Below are 21,241 nucleotides of genomic sequence, written 5' to 3' on the forward strand. Positions count from 1 at the left end.
AATATAAGTCCTGGTCTCAATTTAACCATTTGATTGCTAGGTGAAGTTTGATGTCAATTGCAAAATATATATTAAAACCTGTTACGTATTGAGGCAGTTTTCTTTCTGACAAGCTGTTTACTGTAGCAGGCATGGAGCTTGATATGGACGATATGGAGGTAAAGATAGGGGAACAGGATGCAGAATGCAATGTTAGAAGAGAGATTAAGAAAAGGAATTCGAAAGAGATGAAAAAGAGGTTAAGCAAGGTTAAAAGTCTTTGTTGCAGTATGCAGTATGCAGGCTCTGTTCAGAGAAGAAAAAAACATAACACTCAAATTCAGAGTTAGATTTTTTTTTCCCCTTAAGGATGGAGGCACCAAAGCTAAGCTATTATCTACTATTGTTTAATAAACACTCCTACAAAGCAAAGAACTAGAACATAGACAATGTACTACTCCCCTGGCACAAGGCTGACAATTTCTGTTCAGCCAGTTTAGCTTCGTAGGGTCCTGAGGTGAAGAGGACTGAAAAATCGCCATTAAGCTCAGACAGTACAACTGGGTGAGGAAAATTCAGAGGAAATTTGTTTAAGTTGTTTGTCTCCGCCACGGCAAGTGGGGGATGGCTCAGTGAGGTGAACGAATGTAGGAAGTGTGCATGGCTTAGTGGTGGATGAGCCTTGTATAGTTTCATTATGGGATACCTATATCCTACCTGACATTTTGCTTGCCAAGGGTCAGCAGTGGGAAAAAGAAGGTCGGTAAGTATTCCAATTTGATTAAAGTGTTAGCAACATACAGTATGCCATTGCATGAGTGGCATATGTGTAGCTTGTGTCCAATGGATGAGTGGCATCTGTGCAGTCTGTTCCAATGTGTGTAGCGCGTGTCCAATGCGTGAGTGGCGTGTGTGCAGTATAAGTTCAGTGTATGTGTGTTCGTTCAAGTGGAGCCTTTGAGGCATGTTCCAATGTATGTTGCGTCCAGCCAATGTGTGTGTTATGTGTCCAATGTGTGAGTAGTATGTGTGCAGCATGTGTCCAGTGTGTGAGTGTGTGTCATGTGTCCTAAGTGTGTGTAGTATGTGTTCAGCATGTGTACAGTGTGTGGTCTATGTCAAATGTGAGTGTTACGTCCATGGCCGGGGGTCGCCGTTCTAACTCACCCCCTGACGATCCCGGCCATGGACATCTCTCTGCTCGGTGTACTCCTCCTCCTGGCAGACGCCGGCACTCTCTTCTGGGTCCTCGTGCTGTTTCCCGCAGGGCGCGCGCGCCCGCGTGTGCACGGCCTTAAAGGGCCAGTACGCGTCCAGCTGTCAAAATCAATTATCAGCCCAAATGGCTGCTGGACTATAAAAAGGGGCTCTGCCCACTGGTTCCTTGCCTGAGCATTATTGTATACCCTAGTCTGTCTTGCTAAAGGTCTCCCAGTGTTTTCCAGTTCCCAGTGTTAACCGTTCCTGCTGCCTGTACCCTGCATCCCGTACTATAGTTACCTGCTGTGAAAGCCAAGTCGTGTCTTCCGCGGCGTCACCTGCTGTGAAAGCCAAGTCCTGTCTTACCGCTGCATCCGCGGCGTCACCTGCTGTGAAAGCCATGTCGTGTTCCTGCCACTGTCTACATTGCCTCAGGTACCCATTCTGAACTATAGACATTGTTTTGTACCGTGTTGGCCAGCTGCTACCCCGCTATGCGGTATGGCCCAGTGGGTCCACAGCCCGCGCCGTGACAGTGAGAGTGTGTGGGTGTCATGTATCCCATGTGTGAGTTGTATGTGTTCAGCACGTGTCCAGTGTGTGGTCTGTGTCCAATGTGTGTGTGTGTTATGTGTCCGATGTGTGAGTAGTATGTGTGCAGCATGTGTCCAGTGTGTAGTCTGTGTCCAATGTGTGGGTGTAATGTGTCCGATGTGTGAGTAGTATGTGTGCAGCATGTGGTCTCTGTCCAATGTGTGGGTGTAATGTGTCCGTTGTGTGAGTAGTATGTGTGCAGCATGTGTCCTGTGTGTGATCTGTGTCCAATACGAGTTCATGGGTGTCATGTGTCCGATGTGTGAGTAGTATGTGTGCAGCATGTGGTCTGTGTCCAATGAGTGGGTGTCATGTGTCTGATGTGTGAGTAGTATGTGTGCAGCATGTGTCCAGTGTGGGGTCTGTGTTCAATGTGGGAGAAGATTGTGTGCAGTCTGAATTATGGCAATTATGGCATTGTGAGTAAAAAGTATGTAGTAAGAATACATTTGTTCAGTAATATATTTGCATTTCTATGAAGTAGAATATGATTTATAGCTGCACTCCAATCTTTATTAGCACATAAAGATCACAGTTTTTTTCATTGTAAAGACAGGAGTGCCGCTGTAATTCTTCCTTTACTACAAGTTGGACCTCAAATCAAGGGCTCTAGGGCTTGTACCCGCACATTTCAATGGTGCTGCTATATACACTGATCAGCCATAACATTAAAACCACCTGCCTAGTACTGCATTTGTCCAAGATATGATATGTGGGTGCTGTAGGTAAGTGCTGCACAGCTCCTCCTGTACAGAAGGAGCCTAGTTTATTTATAGATGTGTTTGGTGCCACTGAGAGGCAATGTGTGTGGCAAGCAGCCGGGAAAAAAAGGTGACGAAGAGAAAGCTGCGGGTCCAACAAAATAGAATTTAGCCGAGCTGGTGAAAGCCCAGCGGTGCATTAGCTGCCGTTATTGTTGGGCAGGGCGAAAGTTGTCATCCAGGAGTTGCCAGGCAGGGCGAAAACTGCCATACTGGACTTGTTCTACATATCACCGATTTGGACAATGAGTCTTGCACCTTCATCGTGGTTATGTATTTTATATATATATATATATATATATATATATATATATATATATATATATATATATACACACATATACATGTGTGTAGGAGGGGTTCCAGCCCCCATGCTGTGGAAGGTGTCCCACTCCCCACATATACCAGACCAGTTATGGGGGTTCCAGCCCCCTTGGGTGATAGGGGTATCAACCCTCTCCATACCCACGATATCGTAGGGGTCCCAGCCCCCTTGTACGATAGGGGTAATAGCCCCCTTCCCAACGGTGGTCACAGGGGTTCCAGCCCCTTTCTGTTTCCCCCCTTTTGTCAGCCCTTTGGTGTCTGTCTACTCCCCCCCCCCCTTCCTCCTATTTGTGTAGGAGGTTGAAGCATTGTTTGTTAGGGTATGTGCACACGAGAACTGTCTTTTACGTCTGAAAAGACAGACTGTTTTCAGGAGAAAACAGCTGCGTCGTTTCAGACGTAAAAGCTCCTCCTCGCATTATGCGAGGCGTCTTTGACGCTTGTAAATCTTGAGCTGCTCTTCATTGACTTCAATGAAGAACGGCTCAAATTACGTTGCAAAGAAGTGTCCTGCACTTCTCGTTTGACAGCTGTCAAACGACGACGCGTAAATGACAAGTCGTCTGCACAGTACGTCGGCAAACCCATTCAAATGAATGGGCAGATGTTTGCCGACGTATTGTAGCCCTATTTTCAGACGTAAAATGAGGCATAATATGCCTCGTTTACGCCTGAAAATAGGTTGTGTGAACCCAGCCTTAATTATTATTGTATAATGCCTGTTATATCGTTAGTGACCACTAGATGGTGGTAAAGCAGTTGCAGTGAGTTGCTGGACAGATTACACTTGACATGAAAACGGGTGTAACGGGGTGTAAGGGGGAGGAGCTAAAAACGGAACAGGGGGGATGAGCAAGTGGAGAGGGGGCAGCCATGTTGAAGGAGAGAGAGAAGGAGCATGAGATATGAGCTCAGGGAAGGGATATTGAAAGTTAAAGTAAACAGCAAGAAAGAGAGAACAGCAGGATAAGCAGCTCCAGACTGGTGTGAGGAAAAGAAGAACCTAGGAGTCATATCCAGCAGACTGCTATCTGGTACCCTGAGCAAGAGACTGGGAGCAACGGTGACCAGGCTGCTGCTATTACACGAGAGAAGCACCCTTGGATCAACAATCCAAAGAGTGGACTAACTGGACACTGCACATACTGCCAAGGTGAGCCGTCAGCCTATTACAGAACCCCTGCCAGGCCCGCCGCTATTACCCTGTAGCGTCCGGAGACGCGTAAAGGACAGAGACTGATATCAGGCGGAGCCATTGAAAGATAAATAGACTGTTGAACTTATACTCTTGCTGATTTCATCTGTTTATATGGTTATTGATTAGGTAAAGATTTATAAAGAATACCAGAGTAGTGTTGTGGTGTCCACGTTTTAGTTCCATCTAACATATATATATATATATATATATATATATATATATATATATATATATATATATGTAGAGAAGGGCACAGACTTACCTCCTGCACAGAAACCCTTTGCTGTTAGTGTTCACCCTTGCCCTTCTACAAATAGGCATAGGTATACAGTAAATTAGATAAGTAAAAGAGAATTGTGAAAAAAATATATATATAAAAATTTGCAGAACACTCTTCCTGCGAGAGTATAAGCTAAACGAGAAAACACATACTATAAACACCTAAGCACTTTGGTTGCAAGGAAATTTGTGTGACATATGTTATGTTGTGCCAATTAGTCTTAAGAACGTGGTAGAAATTTACAAGTCAGGTTGCGGAAGATTGTAATGACCCTGGAGATAGGGGTCCCATGGACAAATCTGCTGAGTCTTAGTTGAGGTCTGGAATCACAGGTGGTGTTTGCTATGGCAAGGATGTTTGGATAGCCAGGACACTTTTATCTTCCACATTCGCTCCAAAGAAGGAACATTCATTGGATTAGACATACAGGTTTTTCTAGGAGACTTGTGATAGACAAGCTTTATTGAAGTAGTTGAAATTATAATTCTGAAGTGCGTCTGTAGTTTGGCTGTTGCCATAGATTAACAGTTGTTGATCAGCAGTGTACATGGCAATGGAAATAATAAGGAAAAATAGCTAAGGCCCTTTTACACTTGCCGATAAGCAGCCGCTGCAGCGAGCGCCGATCAACGAGACATCGTAGACCGGTGCTCGTTTGCTCCTGTCACACGGAGCTATGGATGGGGATGAGCGGTCGTTACTCTGATCGCTCATCCCCATACATTATCATCATGTCGGCAGCGTATCTCCCTGTTTACATAGCGAGATGTGCTGCTGACAACGATAATATTTAACTTTTTTAAAACAATACGACCAGCAGATGATCGAGAGTTTGCTCGTTCATCTGCTGATCGTTCCCCTGTTTACACAGGGCAATTATCGGCAACGAGTGTTCTATGAACGCTCGTCTGCCCGATAATCGTCCAGTGTAAAACCCCCTTTAGAATCGGACATTTTAATGGATATTTATCTTGTTTAAGGTCAGTTTAAGGATCTATAGTTACAGCTGTAGGCACTACATATGGATGCGCCCTAAAATTCTAATTGTTCAACAAACCTGCTTTTGGAATAGCAGGAATACTAAAAGAGGCAAAAATAAATAAAATTAACATACTCCCATTTCCTTGCTGCTTTCTAAACTCTACTGCCTGAAGCATGTCCCTAATATGTCAGTATGCTAAATGCAGCTCTGTCAAGATGTTCAAATACATCGGTCAGTTATTTCTCAAAATTTCACTGCAGGTCTAACATATCACATATTATTTTCCAACTCCAGTACATTTAACTAAGGTTCTTTTTATATAATAACTAAAATTAAGGCATGCTTATGTGTAATTTACCCATCAGCTATAGATAACCAGGTGGGGTATTTTAGTGCAGGTTATTCTAATAACTCATTAGAAAATACACACGCCACTAAATCTCTGAATCCGGCCACTTCCACACAAGTATATTGTGCTTAGTATTTTGCATCAGTATTTATAAGCTAAAACCAGGAGGGGAACTTACACAGAGGAAAAGTATAATGGAAAGTTTTGGACCCACTCTTGGGTTTGGCTTGCAAAAACGTATGCAAAATATTAACCTTAAGGGTATGTTCACACAGGGCGGATACGCTGCATAAAAGCACACAGCATATCCGCCCTGGACCCAGCAGGGAATTTCCGGCCGAAAAACCACACACATTTCTGGTGCAGATTTTCAGGCGGAGTATTCACTGCGGAAAACAGCAGGTTAAAAATAGTTTATACTTACCCGTAATCATGGCAACGCGTCCTTCCGACATCCTGCAGTCCGGCCTCCTGGGACGACACTTCATTCCATGTGACCGCTGCAGCCTGTGATTGGCTGCAGCAGTCACATAGGATGAAACGTCGTCCCAGGAGGCCTGGGTTACAGGACGTCAGAGGGGTGCGTCACCATGACTACGGGTAAGTATAACCTTTATTTTCCTGAGTTGCAATTTTTGCGGCGGAAACGCAGCTTTTCCACCGCAAATATCGCATTATCTGCTATTTGTTACAGGTTTTACCTCCCCATTGAATCCAATGGAGATAACCCGCAACAGGAAACCAGCGATTCCGCAACATAAATTGACATGCAGCGGATTAAAATACTGCACCACAGGTCAATTTATGAACGTTTTTTCAGCAGATCTGTAGCGTCCATGGCCGCGAGCCGTCGGGTTTACTCACCTCCCGACGCCCGCAGCCATGGATACGTGAGCGCTGGTCCCCATCTCCTTCCTAGGAGACACCAGCGCTCACTTTCACTCCGGTCTGCTGTGTCCCATAGGGTGCGCGCACACACTCGTGCCCGGCCTTAAAAGGCCAGCGCGCGCACAAAGGAAATCGTCATTATCATCAACTGCCATGATTTCCTGGTCTATCAGAAGGTCCCAGGCCTTCTGATCCTTGCCTGAGCGGTGTTAGTTTATCCCAGTCTGTCCTCCAAATGATCCCTTAGTCTTTCCCGTTCCAGTCATTACCCATACCATGTTACCTGTTCCTGTGTCCCGTACTGTTCTTGTTGCTGTGCATACCAGTGTAGGAGTCGTGTCTACTACACATGCTGTCGTTTGCCACGTCCAGTGTCTTCTGCCACGTCCAGTGTCTTCTGCCACATCGGATACTTCCCACCACGTCTGGCGCTACCTGCTGCACCGGCCTCCATCCGTGCTGAAGCCACAGCCACCGTCTGGACTAGTTCAGGTACCCAAGCGTTACTATCTACTATTGACTTTCATATAGACTGTGACCTGGTCAGCTGCCCCTCTGCTACGGTGGAGCGGCCTAGTGGGTCCACATACCCTGTGACCGTGACAGTACGCTCAGGCCATGGAACCCGCTGGCCAGCCCAAGACCGCAGTCCAGAAGATACAGACGGAGATGCATGACCTACGCACACGTCAGGATCAACTCCTTGAGGCTGTGAATTCTATCCTGTCCATCTGGATCTACTCACTGTTCCACCTCCGGTTCTTCCTCCTGAAGCTGTTGCTGTGCCACTGCCCATTGCTCCTCCTGTTTGTTCCGGATCCACAGTTCCTCTGCCTCTTTCTCCTCGTTACAACGGTGATCTCAGAGCATGTAGAGGATTTATTAATCAATGCACGGTTCATTTTAGGCTATGGGCTCATCTCTTCCCCTCCGAGGAGGCCAAAGTGGCGTTTATTATCTCCATCCTCACTGGCAAGGCCCTCGCATGGGCGAACCCAATCTTGGAGCAGCAAGTACCTCTATCCTCGGACCTAGGCTTGTTCCTGCAGTCCTTTCGTGTCGTGTTCAAGGAGCCAGGTTGAACACCCTCTGCCGCAGCCACTCTGTTGACCCTCAAGGGCTCCACAGTAGGGGAGTATGCTATCTCCTTCCGTACCCTAGCAGCCGAGCTGGCATGGAACAATAAGGCACTTGTGGCAACCTTCTGCCAGCGTTTGTCTTCTCACATCAAGGACGAACTGGCAGCCCGCGACCTTCCTTCTACCTTGGATGCCCTCATCCTGTTAGCCACCCGGGTTGACATGAGAATCCGGGAGAGCACTCAAGAGGTTCGACAGGAGAGCCGGGTCCACAGACCAGCACCCTCGGTCCAGAGACCACTATTGCCTTCCCCTAGTGCGCTACCTGAAGAACCCATGCAGGTAGACTGAGTCCGGTTATCTGAACAGGAGAAGCAGCGCAAATGCTCCTCTGGACTATGTATGTATTGTGAGTAAACCTACAAAGAACCTCAGAACAAGGTAGAGCAAAAGGGAAGTCCCCAAATAGCCTCAGAAGCAACCGAAAAAGCGCAAAAGCGCAGGGGACATGACATCCCAATAGAGTATAAAGATAACTACCATATATTGTAAAAAATATACATCTTTATTGATACATAACAATACATGGTATCACAATAATAAATATAATAAGAATAAGGCCTCATTTACACGAGCGTATTATACGCGCGTGCGACGCGGGTGCTTTTCACGCGTGTCGTACGCACCTATAATAGTCTATGGGGCTGTTTAGACGATGCGTGAATTTTGCGCAGTGCGCGTGCGTTGCGTAAAACTCACGACATGTTCTAAAATCGTGCGTTTTTCGCGCATCACGCACCCATTGAAGTCAATGGGTGCGTGAAAACCACGCATGCCGCACGGAAGCACTTCCGTGCGAACTGCGTGATTCGCGCAAGAGCTGTCAAACTCCTGAATGTAAACAGAAAAGCACCACGTGCTTTTCTGTTTACAAACATCCAAACGGAGTGTCAAATTCGAGATGAGCGCACCGAACTTCACCGGGTTCGGCAAAACTCGTTTTGACCGAAACCGGTAAAAAATGTTCGGGTACGCGACGTCAGGAGACAGTCTCTGTCCACGGTGCTGAAAGCGTTAAACTGGTTCAGCACCATGGACAGTGACTTCCGCTCCGAAAATCCATGAACCTGTAAAAAAAAAAAGACGTTCTGACTTACCGATAACTCCGGTCCGACCTCCCGGGATGACAGTTAAGTCCAAGTGACAGCTGCAGCCAATCACAGGCCAAGCACAGGCTGCAGCCAATCACAGGCTGCAGCGGTCTCATGGACTGCGGCGTCATCCTGGGAGGTGGGGCCGGATGACGAGAGAGGGACGCGTCACCAAGGCAACGGCCGGGAGACCGGACTGGAGGAAGCAGGCAGTTCATGGTAAGTTTGAACATCTTTTTTTATTCACAGGTTGGTGTATATTGTGATCGGCATTCACTGTCGAGGGTGCTGAAAGAGTTACTGCCGATCAGTTAGCTCTTTCAGCACCTTGGACAGTGACTGACGTCGACTAGCCTCATCTCTATGATGGCGGCTGCGCGAAAATCACGCAGCCGCGCATCATACACGGATGACACACGGAGCTGCCAAGTGCCTTTTGCGCGCGCAAAACGCAGCGTTTTTTGCGCGCGCAAAACGCACACGCTCGTGTAAATGAGGCCTAAGACAGATCATATATCAAGAGAAGTAGCGATCGGGTATAGATGACAACATACCATAAGGAAAACAAGAGACGACCAATCTCAAAAACGTCCCAGTACTAGCATACCATGAATACAAATGTAGCAAGCTGCCAATAAGGCAAAACATACAAAAAGTGACTATATCTGTAAAGAAGATGCCGGATGCAAAATATGCATAACAGACACCCACTGAAAATAAGAAGCGCATATACAAACAAACATTAGTACATACCCCATGTAATATATAAAAGGGACAACATACCTGTGGACATGGTAGAAGCAAGGGATGTGAAGAGATGGCACAAAGACGACTCGATGCGCGTTTCACCTGCGACCGGCTTCGTCAGGAGGCTGACTATTATTAAAAGCAGGGGGATTATATAGTAGCGCTGGCATAAAAAATTCATTGGTAGCACCTGTGGACTGCACATACAAGCGGCGCTCAGAAACCATGATGCAAACACTGCATCACCAGAAAGCGCCAGGTTGTCCACGTCGTGACGGTGCGTCTCATCACATGACGATGTACGCACGTCACTATAGTAACGCAAACAAACAAATGAGGCACTCCGGGATGCAGTGCCCACAGCGCTTGCGCTGATGAGCGTCTGTGCAAATAGAGCACAGAGTCTATCAAGGGATAGATAGAAAAACAGGAATCCAATATGTACACACTTGATTGAATAATGCTGCATAATGAATAAGGTTGACATACAATACCCAAAAAAACAGAAAATAATAATAAATAAGTAAATTTATATTATTAAATATACATAATAAATAAAGAATGTATGGACAAATATGAACAAATAAAAAAGACGAAAAACATATATGTTTATCAAAAACTAACGAATAATATAAAAAACAAATATATGAAACGTATATTAATACAATATGATGTCAAATCAATACATAATGGATCGTTTTCATGTAATATATAATTAGATACATAAAATGCAAATAATAAATATATTGAATAAATAGATAAATAAACAACAATATATGAATATATGCAATAGATGACATAGAAATATATATATATATGAATAAAAAATATAATGTGAAAGTGAAAAAAATGTGAAAAACTAAAAAATAATGGAAATAATAAAAATAAATATAAATAATAAAAAGAAAAAATAATAATGAAAATAAATAAGTATAAATATGAAAAAATGGTGTATGAAGAAATATAATATTTATATAACAAAATAAATATTAATAATTATATAGTGTGAACATAAGTGTAAAGCGTGAATGAATTATATAATGCAATAAAGTGCAAAAAAATAAATAGCTGTAATAACGCTAAAAAGAGCATTAATGTTTGCCAAACCAAACAACCGTGTATGATGCATACATAAATATATAATTCACATATGAAAAATAAATAATAAATAAAAGAATTTTATTTATAATAAATAATATAAATGAAAAAAATATATATATAGTATATATAAAAATAAAAAATAGAAATAAATAAACAACAAAAAACAATAGTAGCAATGGGCAGCATGTCCAAGAATGCTCGTCAATCGCAGTCTATATGGAGAAGATGTGTACATCACAGGATAAGGTGTAGTAACAATGAAGCCAGCAACACTAAAATCCAAAACACTAGGAATAGAACAACAAAATATAAATATAAACAATCCCCCTGAACTAAAATTCGCGCTGGTTGTGACAATTTACAAAAAAGGTTTGAAGCTAGTGGCCTCATTAAGGCCAAACGGTGTGGTGGTATTTAACAAAGTGATCCACTTAATTTCTTTTTTCAGATGGGCTTTTCGAATATCACCACCCCTACAGCCCAGGTTTACCCTATCAATGCCCCGAAATCTTATACCACTAGGGTCACAGAAGTGATGTTGATAGAAATGCCTGGGAATCGGCTGTAGTTGGTCAACGTCTTTAGCATTACTCGCTGTACGAATCTTGCTAACGTGTTCAAGTACACGTGTCTTAATAGGCCTACTAGTCATTCCTATATAGATCAAATCACAGGGGCATGTAGCAAAATAGATCACAGCCTCCATTTGGCAGGTTATGTTAAACACAATCTTATATTCCCGATCTTTTTTGGAATCATAAAAGGAAGATGAACGTATAATATATTTGCAGGCGACACAGCTACCACTGAGCATCTAGAATCTTTTCTTTCTTCTCTGAATGAGAATAATTTAAACATCAGGCTTACGTGGAAGTTCAGTAGGTCATGTGTGGAATTTCTTGATGTCTTGATATCGAAGGATTGTGATAACATTGTCTCTACAGACATTTTTAGGAAGGAGACTTCGACCAATGCACTTCTCCATGCCACCTCTTTCCACTACCCAAAAGTCAAGTAGGCCATTCCTACAGGCCAATTTTTAAGGGCTCGGCGTATCTGTTCTAACATGAGTAAATTTGAATACAAAGCATCAGATATGTCAGCACGTTTTCGTGATCGTGGATATAATCAGAGGGATATAAGACGTGGGTATTTGAGAGCTAAACAACACCACATGAGGGATTACTGGTAAGTAAACCCAAGTCTAATGAGACTTTTGATCCTAATGTTAGGTTTATTACAACCTTCAACTCTCAATGGGTTGAAATTCGTAAAATTATGCAGAAACATTGGAACGTGCTTCTTACGGATTTAGATCTATCTACCTGTCTGCCCAAAAATCCCTCTATTACTTGGAGGAGATCGAAAAATCTGCGTGACCTTTTGACATCTAGTCACTATATCTCCAAGACCCAAATGAGTCCATTTGGTAGTCGTGGCCCACCTTGGGGATCATTTAATTGTGGTAGCTGTGCCGCCTGCAAATATATCATACGTTCATCTTCCTTTTATGATTCCAAAAAAGATCGGGAATATAAGATTGTGTTTAACATAACCTGCAAAACGAAGGCTGTGATCTATTTTGCTACATGCCCCTGTGATTTGATCTATATAGGAATGACTAGCAGGCTTTTTAAGACACGTGTACTTGAACACGTTAGCAAGATTCGCACAGCGAGTAATGCTAAAGATGTTGACCAACTACAGCCGATTCCCAGGCATTTCTATCAACATCACTTCTGTGACCCTAGTGGTATAAGATTTCGGGGCATTGATAGGGTAAACCTGGGTTGTAGGGGTGGTGATATTCGAAAAGCCCATCTGAAAAAAGAAATGAAGTGGATCACTTTGTTAAATACCACCACACCGTTTGGCCTTAATGAGGCCACTAGCTTCAAACCAAATTTTAGTTCAGGGGGATTGTTTAAATTTATATTTTGTTGTTCTAATCCTAGTGTTTTGTATTTTAGTGTTGCTGGCTTCATTGTTACTACACCTTATCCTGTGATGTACACATCTTCTCCATATAGACTGCGATTGACGAGCATTCTTGGACATGCTGCCCATTGCTACTGTTGTTTTTTGTTGTTTATTTATTTATTTCTATTTTTTATTTTTATTATATATTATATATATTTTTTTTCCATTTATATTATTTATTATAAATAAAATCTTTTTATTTATTATTTATTTTTCATATGTGAATTATATATTTATGTATGCATCATACACGGTTGTTTGGTTTGGCAAACATTAATGCTCTTTTTAGCGTTATTATAGCTATTTATTTTTTTGCACTTTATTGCATTATATAATTCATTCACGCTTTACACTTATGTTCACACTATATAACTATTAATATTTATTTTGTTATATAAATATTATATTTCTTCATACACCATTTTTTCATATTTATACTTATTTATTTTCATTATTATTTTTTCTTTTTATTATTTATATTTATTTTTATTATTTCCATTATTTTTTAGTTTTTCACATTTTTTTCACTTTCACATTATATTTTTTATTCATATATATATATATATATATTTTTTTTTTTTCTATGTCATCTATTTCATATATTCATATATTGTTGTTTATTTATCTATTTATTCAAAATATTTATTATTTGCATTTTATGTATGTAATTATATATTACATGAAAACGATCCATTATGTATTGATTTGACATCATATTGTATTAATATACGTTTAATATATTTGTTTTTTATATTATTCGTTAGTTTTTGATAAACATATAAGTTTTTCTTCTTTTTTATTTGTTCATATTTGTCCATACATTCTGTGGGCACTGCATCCCGGAGTGCCTCATTTGTTTGCGTTACTGTAGTGACGTGTGTACATCGTCATGTGATGAGACGCACCGTCACGACGTGGACAACCTGGCGCTTTCTGGTGATGCAGTGTTTGCATCATGGTTTTTGAGCGCCGCTTGTATGTGCAGTCCACAGGTGCTACCAATGAATTTTTTATGCCAGCGCTACTATATAATCCCCCTGCTTTTAATAATAGTCAGCCTCCTGACGAAGCCGGTCGCAGGCGAAACGTGTGTCCAAGCGTCTTTGTGCGATTTCTTCACGTCCCTTGCTTCTACCATGTCCACAGGTATGTTGTCCCTTTTTATATATTACATGGGGTATGTACTAATGTTTGTTTGTATATGCGCTGCTTATTTTCAGTGGGTGTCTGTTATGCATATTTTGCATCCGGCATCTTCTTTACAGATATAGTCACTTTTTGTATCTTTTGCCTTATTGGCAGCTTGCTACATTTGTATTCATGGTATGCTAGTACTGGGACGTTTTTGAGATTGGTTGTCTCTTGTTTTCCTTATGGTATGTTGTCATTTATACCCGATCGCTACTTCTCTTGATATATGATCCGTCTTATTCTTATTATATTTATTATTGTGATACCATGTATTGTTATGTATCAATAAAGATGTATATTTTTTACAATATATGGTAGTTATCTTTATACTCTATTGGGATGTTATGTCCCCTGCGCTTTTGCGCTTTTTAGGTTGCCTATGTATGTATTGTGGCCTTAAAGGTCATTTTGTGCGTCAATGCCCACAGAAATCGGGAAACTCCAGTACCTAGGGTTGGTTGGAGAGGCAATTCTAGGTGGAACGTCTCCAAACGTTAAAACGTCTTCCAAATTATCGATTCCTGTGGCCATCGTCTCCGGAGAGACATCACATCCCTCCTCTGCCTATCTTGACTCTGGAGCGGCTGCTATTTTCATCCAGCAGGATCTAGTGGATCGTTTACGTCTAACCACAGTCCGTCTGGAGAGACCCCTGGCGGTTGCCTCTGTGAATGGTCTACCATTGCCCGATCCGATTATGCTCATCACGGAGCCATTGACACTACGGGTCGGAGCTCTTCACTCAGAACATATCACCTTCCTGGTACTACCAAAGGCTATCAATCCTATCCTGCTGGGTCTGCCATGGCTCCGCTTACACGGAGGTATTCTATATCCAGTATTGACGTATATATGGATGTTATTGATGAAACAGGTTTTCTGTTTGGCCTGGAGTTTATAGGTATAGATATCACTTGTGTGGTTGTTGTATGGGAACTCGGCCCATGGAAGAGTCTGTACCCAGTTATCGTGCTGTGAAGAGATGAAGTGGCAGAGATAATTCTCCATGATCTGGTTGATATGGAAGACATATATAGACAACAATACTAGAAGTGTAAATAACCATAGTACAAGCAAAGCACTAACCAATATCAAAAAAATATCTTTTTTGTCCAGTGTGTACATATTTAGTTTACCGTTAACTGTTGAGGTATTCTTGTACAGTATTGTCAATACCTTGACAATACACTGTTTGATTCCATGGATGTATAATATGATACATTTGTTGCTCCTAGATACTACTACCACATTTTTATTATCAAAACCACAAAAAAGGCCAAACTTACTAGGTAGGTGGGTGGGTGAAAACCCGTTCCCATTAGGACGCAGACGGGTCAAAGAATGCTGCAGAAGGAGTGTGCATTAAATAGTGATAGCCCCTCCCACTGGTCTTGAGGGGAGTGGCGAACTAAGTGCTCAAAGGTGTGCGATAAATGAGTGTCAGTGTAGTGCTAGGGTGTGAATGGATGGTAAAAAATAAATATGTATGTATGAAAGTGTCAGAACTGTGTAATAATGTAATAAAAATAAATAAATAAATGTGATGAATAGGGGTCAGTGCTGTGAATAGTACATGGGGTGTCAGTACTATGTGTAATACGTGGAGGGATAATGTGCTGGTCGTCAGGCATGGCGTATCTTGCCGAATAACAGCCTATTTGTAACGCCGCTAGTGTTAGCTAAAGCGGGCTGCTCTGCATTCCAAACCAAACGCCAGCACATCATGCCCTCCCAGCATATAAGACCCAGCTGCGTCCTGAAAAAAAGTGTAGTATACGTAGTAAGAAATATCCATGAAACATGGGGTATTAGTTGTTATTTTGGCCAAAATACGCAAAGCTCGCAACCCAACGTCAAGGGTCCCCAGTGCCTTGCGAGTCCCTAACCAGAACTTTTCGTTCCTAATTTAAAAACACAAACAGAAAAAATGGGACATAGATATCATCAAAACCACAAAAAAGGCCAAACTTACTAGGTAGGTGGGTGGGTGAAAACCCGTTCCCATCAGGACGCAGACGAGTCAAAGAATGCTGCAGAAGGAGTGTGCATTAAATAGTGATAGCCCCTCCCACTGGTCTTGAGGGGAGTGGCGAACTAAGTGCTCAAAGGTGTGCGATAAATGAGTGTCAGTGTAGTGCTAGGGTGTGAATGGATGGTAAAAAATAAATATGTATGTATGAAAGTGTCAGAACTGTGTAATAATGTAATAAAAATAAATAAATAAATAAATAAATGTGATGAATAGGGGTCAGTGCTGTGAATAGTACATGGGGTGTCAGTACTATGTGTAATACGTGGAGGGATAATGTGCTGGTCGTCAGGCATGGCGTATCTTGCCGAATAACAGCCTATTTGTAACGCCGCACACTCCTTCTGCAGCATTCTTTGACCCGTCTGCGTCCTGATGGGAACGGGTTTTCACCCACCCACCTACCTAGTAAGTTTGGCCTTTTTTGTGGTTTTGATGATATCTATGTCCCATTTTTTCTGTTTGTGTTTTTAAATTAGGAACGAAAAGTTCTGGTTAGGGACTCGCAAGGCACTGGGGACCCTTGACGTTGGGTTGCGAGCTTTGCATATTTTGGCCAAAATAACAACTAATACCCCATGTTTCATGGATATTTCTTACTACGTATACTACACTTTTTTTCAGGACGCAGCCGGGTCTTATATGCTGGGAGGGCATGATGTGCTGGCGTTTGGTTTGGAATGCAGAGCAGCCCGCTTTAGCTAACACTAGCGGCGTTACAAATAGGCTGTTATTCGGCAAGATACGCCATGCCTGACGACCAGCACATTATCCCTCCACGTATTACACATAGTACTGACACCCCATGTACTATTCACAGCACTGACCCCTATTCATCACATTTATTTATTTATTTATTTTTATTACATTATTACACAGTTCTGACACTTTCATACATACATATTTATTTTTTACCATCCATTCACACCCTAGCACTACACTGACACTCATTTATCGCACACCTTTGAGCACTTAGTTCGCCACTCCCCTCAAGACCAGTGGGAGGGGCTATCACTATTTAATGCACACTCCTTCTGCAGCATTCTTTGACCCGTCTGCGTCCTGATGGGAACGGGTTTTCACCCACCCACCTACCTAGTAAGTTTGGCCTTTTTTGTGGTTTTGATGATATCTATGTCCCATTTTTTCTGTTTGCACATTTTTATTATGTGTTGTTTTATATTGTATTTTTTTTTATATTGGTTAGTGCTTTACTTGTACTATGGTTATTTACACTTCTAGTATTGTAACCACACAAGTGAGTCCACCACTTCCACTCCATTTCACATTGTATACGGTCAACATCCTAAAGTCCCTCTTCCAGTGTCGACCACATCTCAAGTACCCGCTGGTGACTCTGCATATGGGGACTTCCTGCAAATCTGGCAACAGACCCGGTCCTCTATTTTGCTGGCAGTCGATCGCATGAAGCGAAAGGCAGATACAAAGAGAAGAGAGTCGCCTCAGTATCTTCCAGGTACTAAAGTCTGGCTGTCCTCTCGGAACATTCGCTTGAAGGTACCCTCATACAAGTTTGCTCCCAGGTTCCTTAGTCCTTTCGAGATTCTGCAACAGATCAACCCTGTCTCCTATAAGCTGCGGCTGCCTCCTACCCTCAGAATCCCCAACTCCTTCCATGTGTCCCCCTAGAAACCAGTGGTCCTGAACTGCTACAGCAAGACTTCTAGTTTCACAGTTGCTTCCAGCGGTACTTCTGACGTATTAGAGGTAAAGGAGATCCTGGACTGCAAAAGGGTAGGAGGAAGGACTTTCTATTTGATGGACTGGAGAGGGATTGGTCCTGAAGAGAGGTCCTGGGAGCCAGAAGAGAACCTCAGTGCTCCTGCTCTTATTAAAAAGTTCCTCTCTCGCTCTGGCCCCAAGAAGAAGGGGCGTAAGAGGGGGATACTGTAGCGTCCATGGCCGCGGGCCGTCGGGTTTACTCACCACCCGCAGCCATGGATCTGTGAGCGCTGGTCCCCATCTCCTTCCTAGGAGACGCCAGCGCTCACTTCCGCTCCGTTCTGCTGTGTCCCGCACAAAGGAAATCGTCATCATCATCAACTGCCATGATTTCCTGGTCTATTAGAAGGCCCCAGGCCTTCTGATCCTTGCCTGAGCATTGTTAGTTTATCCCAGTCTGTCTTACAAATGGTCCCTTAGTGTTTGCCGTTCCAGTCGTCACCCGTACCCTGTTACCTGTTCTTGTGTCCCGTACTGTTCTTCTTCCTGTGCATACCAATGTTGGAGTTGTGTCTACAGCATCTGCTGTCGTTTGCCACGTCCAGTGTCTTCTGCCACGTCCAGTGTCTTCTGCCCCATCGGATACTGCCCGCCACATCTGTCGCTACCTGCTGCACCTGCCACCATCCGTGCTGAAGCCACAGCCATCGTCTGGACTTGTTCAGGTACCCAAGTGTTACTATCTACTATTGACTTTCATATAGACTGTGACCTGGTCAGCAGCCTCTCCGCTACGGCGGAGCGGCCTAGTGGGTCCACATACCTTGTGACCGTGTCAAGATTGTTTGTTCAAATCTCATCCACTCTGCTACTGTATTACGCTGTGGATTTTCTGCAATGAAATATGTTTCGGAAAATACGCAGTATTTATGCTACGTGTGAAGATCCCCTAATACTGCTGTTGGAAAGTGGTCTAATGGAAAGATTTGTATTTATTTTGTGGTTTCGACCCACTCCTAGTTTTTGACTCGCATACGTGTTGTATACGTGCTCCTTTAAAAATTACTACAGAGGAGAGCTAGATATATATATTATACCAATTATATCTGGGAGAAATCAATCTTTCTATAGGTCAGATCACTATGGTTCTCACCAGATTTTTCATCCTGTTAAAACAACCACTTGTTTTTTAAATCTTTCTTTGATGACAGATTCATTTGGATCCGTTTCCAAATGGATTTATTTTTTATTTGTTTGCGTTAGCCCTTTTTAACGGATCAATTTAATTTAACTGAAACTGATGCAAAAAGTGTTGCTAAACTGAAGCACAAGGAATGTAACCTTACATTTTATTTCAAAGGATCCGTTAGCCGGATCAGAAAAAAAACTTTACCTTTAGTTTGGCTTCCTTTATATTTTTTAACAGATACGTATTTTTATGTATTTATTTATTTTCCTTTTTTTTGGACGCAGAAAGTGAGGTGCATGCGCAGTAGGAAGAAAATTATCCATTAAATGGAATAATTTAGGCTCTGTTCACTCTGCATCGGAAACTCCGTTAGGGGCCTCCATCGCAGTTCTGTTGAGAAACAATGCTGTTCTATTTCTTTTGGTAAAACGACGGATACTGTCACCAAAAGCCGACCAAACCCATTAAAGTAATTGGATTCAATTGGCCGCCGTTAGAGTGTGCGATGCAATGGCTCCGGCACTTCTGTTTTTTCGTTATGTTCCTATGACAGAACAGAAGTACAGAAAAACTTAGCGCAGATGTGAATGGAGATTAACGAATACCCACGGAAGACAATTCGTTTGTATCCGTCATCCATTGACTTGATGTTAATAAAAACCCTGGAAAGCTCCTTTTCGTCAAGTTTCTGTAATTTTGGACAGAAAAATAGCGCAGCAGACTATGCTATTGTTTCAGACAAAAATACGGAAATCTGACAGAACGGAGCTAAACTGAGCACAACTAAGGCTAAAAAAAATATTTGAAATCAATGGGTACTTTGACGGAAACATTTTTTCCCATTTTTCTGTGTCTATGACAGAACAGGATTTCGGAAAACACAACGCAGATATGAACAGAGCCTAAAGCTGTTCATTTAAATTGCAAGCTTTTTGAAAAATAAAGATGTCAAACAAGATGGTGCAACAGGAAGCCTATGCCATTGATTTGCATAGTACAAAAAAAACTGATCCAGAAAACAGGATAGTGGCTCAAGGAGAGAAATTTTCCCTGAAGAACTTCAGTACGATTTTTTGTTGATTGTTGGCTAGCCAGAATACTGCATGACAACCCCGGTGGAAACCGTCATGTCGGGCATGTGGGGTGTCACCCAGGTACCTCAGAAGCAGATTGATTTTTGCGACTTGTCAGGAGGATGATTCAAAGACCTATATTTACAGGTGATCTTTTGATGTTAGGTAGAGACATTGATGGTATTTCTCTCCGATATACCATCAATGTCCAACCAGTGGGGGTCTGAAAGATGGCCTACGACTGTAATGTGCTGTGCCTTTGAATAAAGCAGAGAAGTACCGACAGGAGACTAAGCGTCACAACGCTTTTCTAGTGCCACTGCCACTTCGTCCTAGCAATTGGCCAATGTCACAGCAGTCGGACGCCCACCAATTAGACATTAATGGCATATCCTAACTATATGCTACCAATGTTTGTAATGAGACATTCTCTTTAAATATAAATAATTTAACATCAATGTTCCACCATCAAATATCATAAGTAAGAGCTTTCATTCTTTCTTCTAGAATTTTTTATTTTTTGTTTGACAATTGCGCCTTTTGTTGTATCTGTCTATGACAAAAACAGAACAATTATTGTCTCTCTGTCCCTCAGGTTTCCAGGCTCACAATAAGGCCCAATCTGTAACCTCTACCATATGGCTATGTACTGTGTCACATTAAACTAACTATTATAGATGTCTAAAGGGAGAAGGGGCTAAGGTTACACTTCCATTTAGCTGATGAATGTTCACTGTAGAATATAATCATAATTGATGATTTTGTTGAACTCATCATACTGCAGTATCATTTTGTATTTACAGTGGACGTCTTATGAATACTGCTTTCTGTCATGTTATAGTATTGCACTTTAAGGCTGGTGACTGCTTTTTTTTTAATAAAAGATTTGAAAACATATTGAAGTTTAAAATCTTTTCTTGATCTAGGAATCTGTACAAAGAACTGTAGGAATTTTGCCAAACATCGTTTCATTAAAATATCCTTTAGGTTTGTCTGTCCCACATCCCGAGTCACAGACATGGATCAATAGATATATAAACAATTCTGTCAGTGGTGTTTTCATATTAGACTTTATCTTTTTTTTTCTTCGTTTTTAATAGTCTGCATGCACAGGCATCACATTTAAACTAAAATATTTAAAAATAAAAAGAAGAAAATTTGTTTGGGAATAATGATATTTCCTGTAAATGTTTTTGCTACAAAATCAGTTCCATTCAGGTGCTTACTATTTAATACTCTCTATCAAATCGCTAACATCTAAAAGTGTAACTAAGCGTTCAACAAACTTCTGACTTGTCATAGTGGCATGTCATACGTTTTGATTGGTTTGGTTCCGAGCACTGAGACCCGCACAAATAGCTAAAATGAAGCTGGAGAAGTGCTCGTATGATCGCTGAGCCGCTTTGTTTCTGTTCGGCTTTTTCTGGAAATCGATGTAGCGGTGTACGGACTCAATAGAA

Source organism: Rhinoderma darwinii, chromosome 2 (assembly GCF_050947455.1).
Source record: "Rhinoderma darwinii isolate aRhiDar2 chromosome 2, aRhiDar2.hap1, whole genome shotgun sequence".
Taxonomy (NCBI): Eukaryota; Metazoa; Chordata; class Amphibia; order Anura; family Rhinodermatidae; genus Rhinoderma; species Rhinoderma darwinii.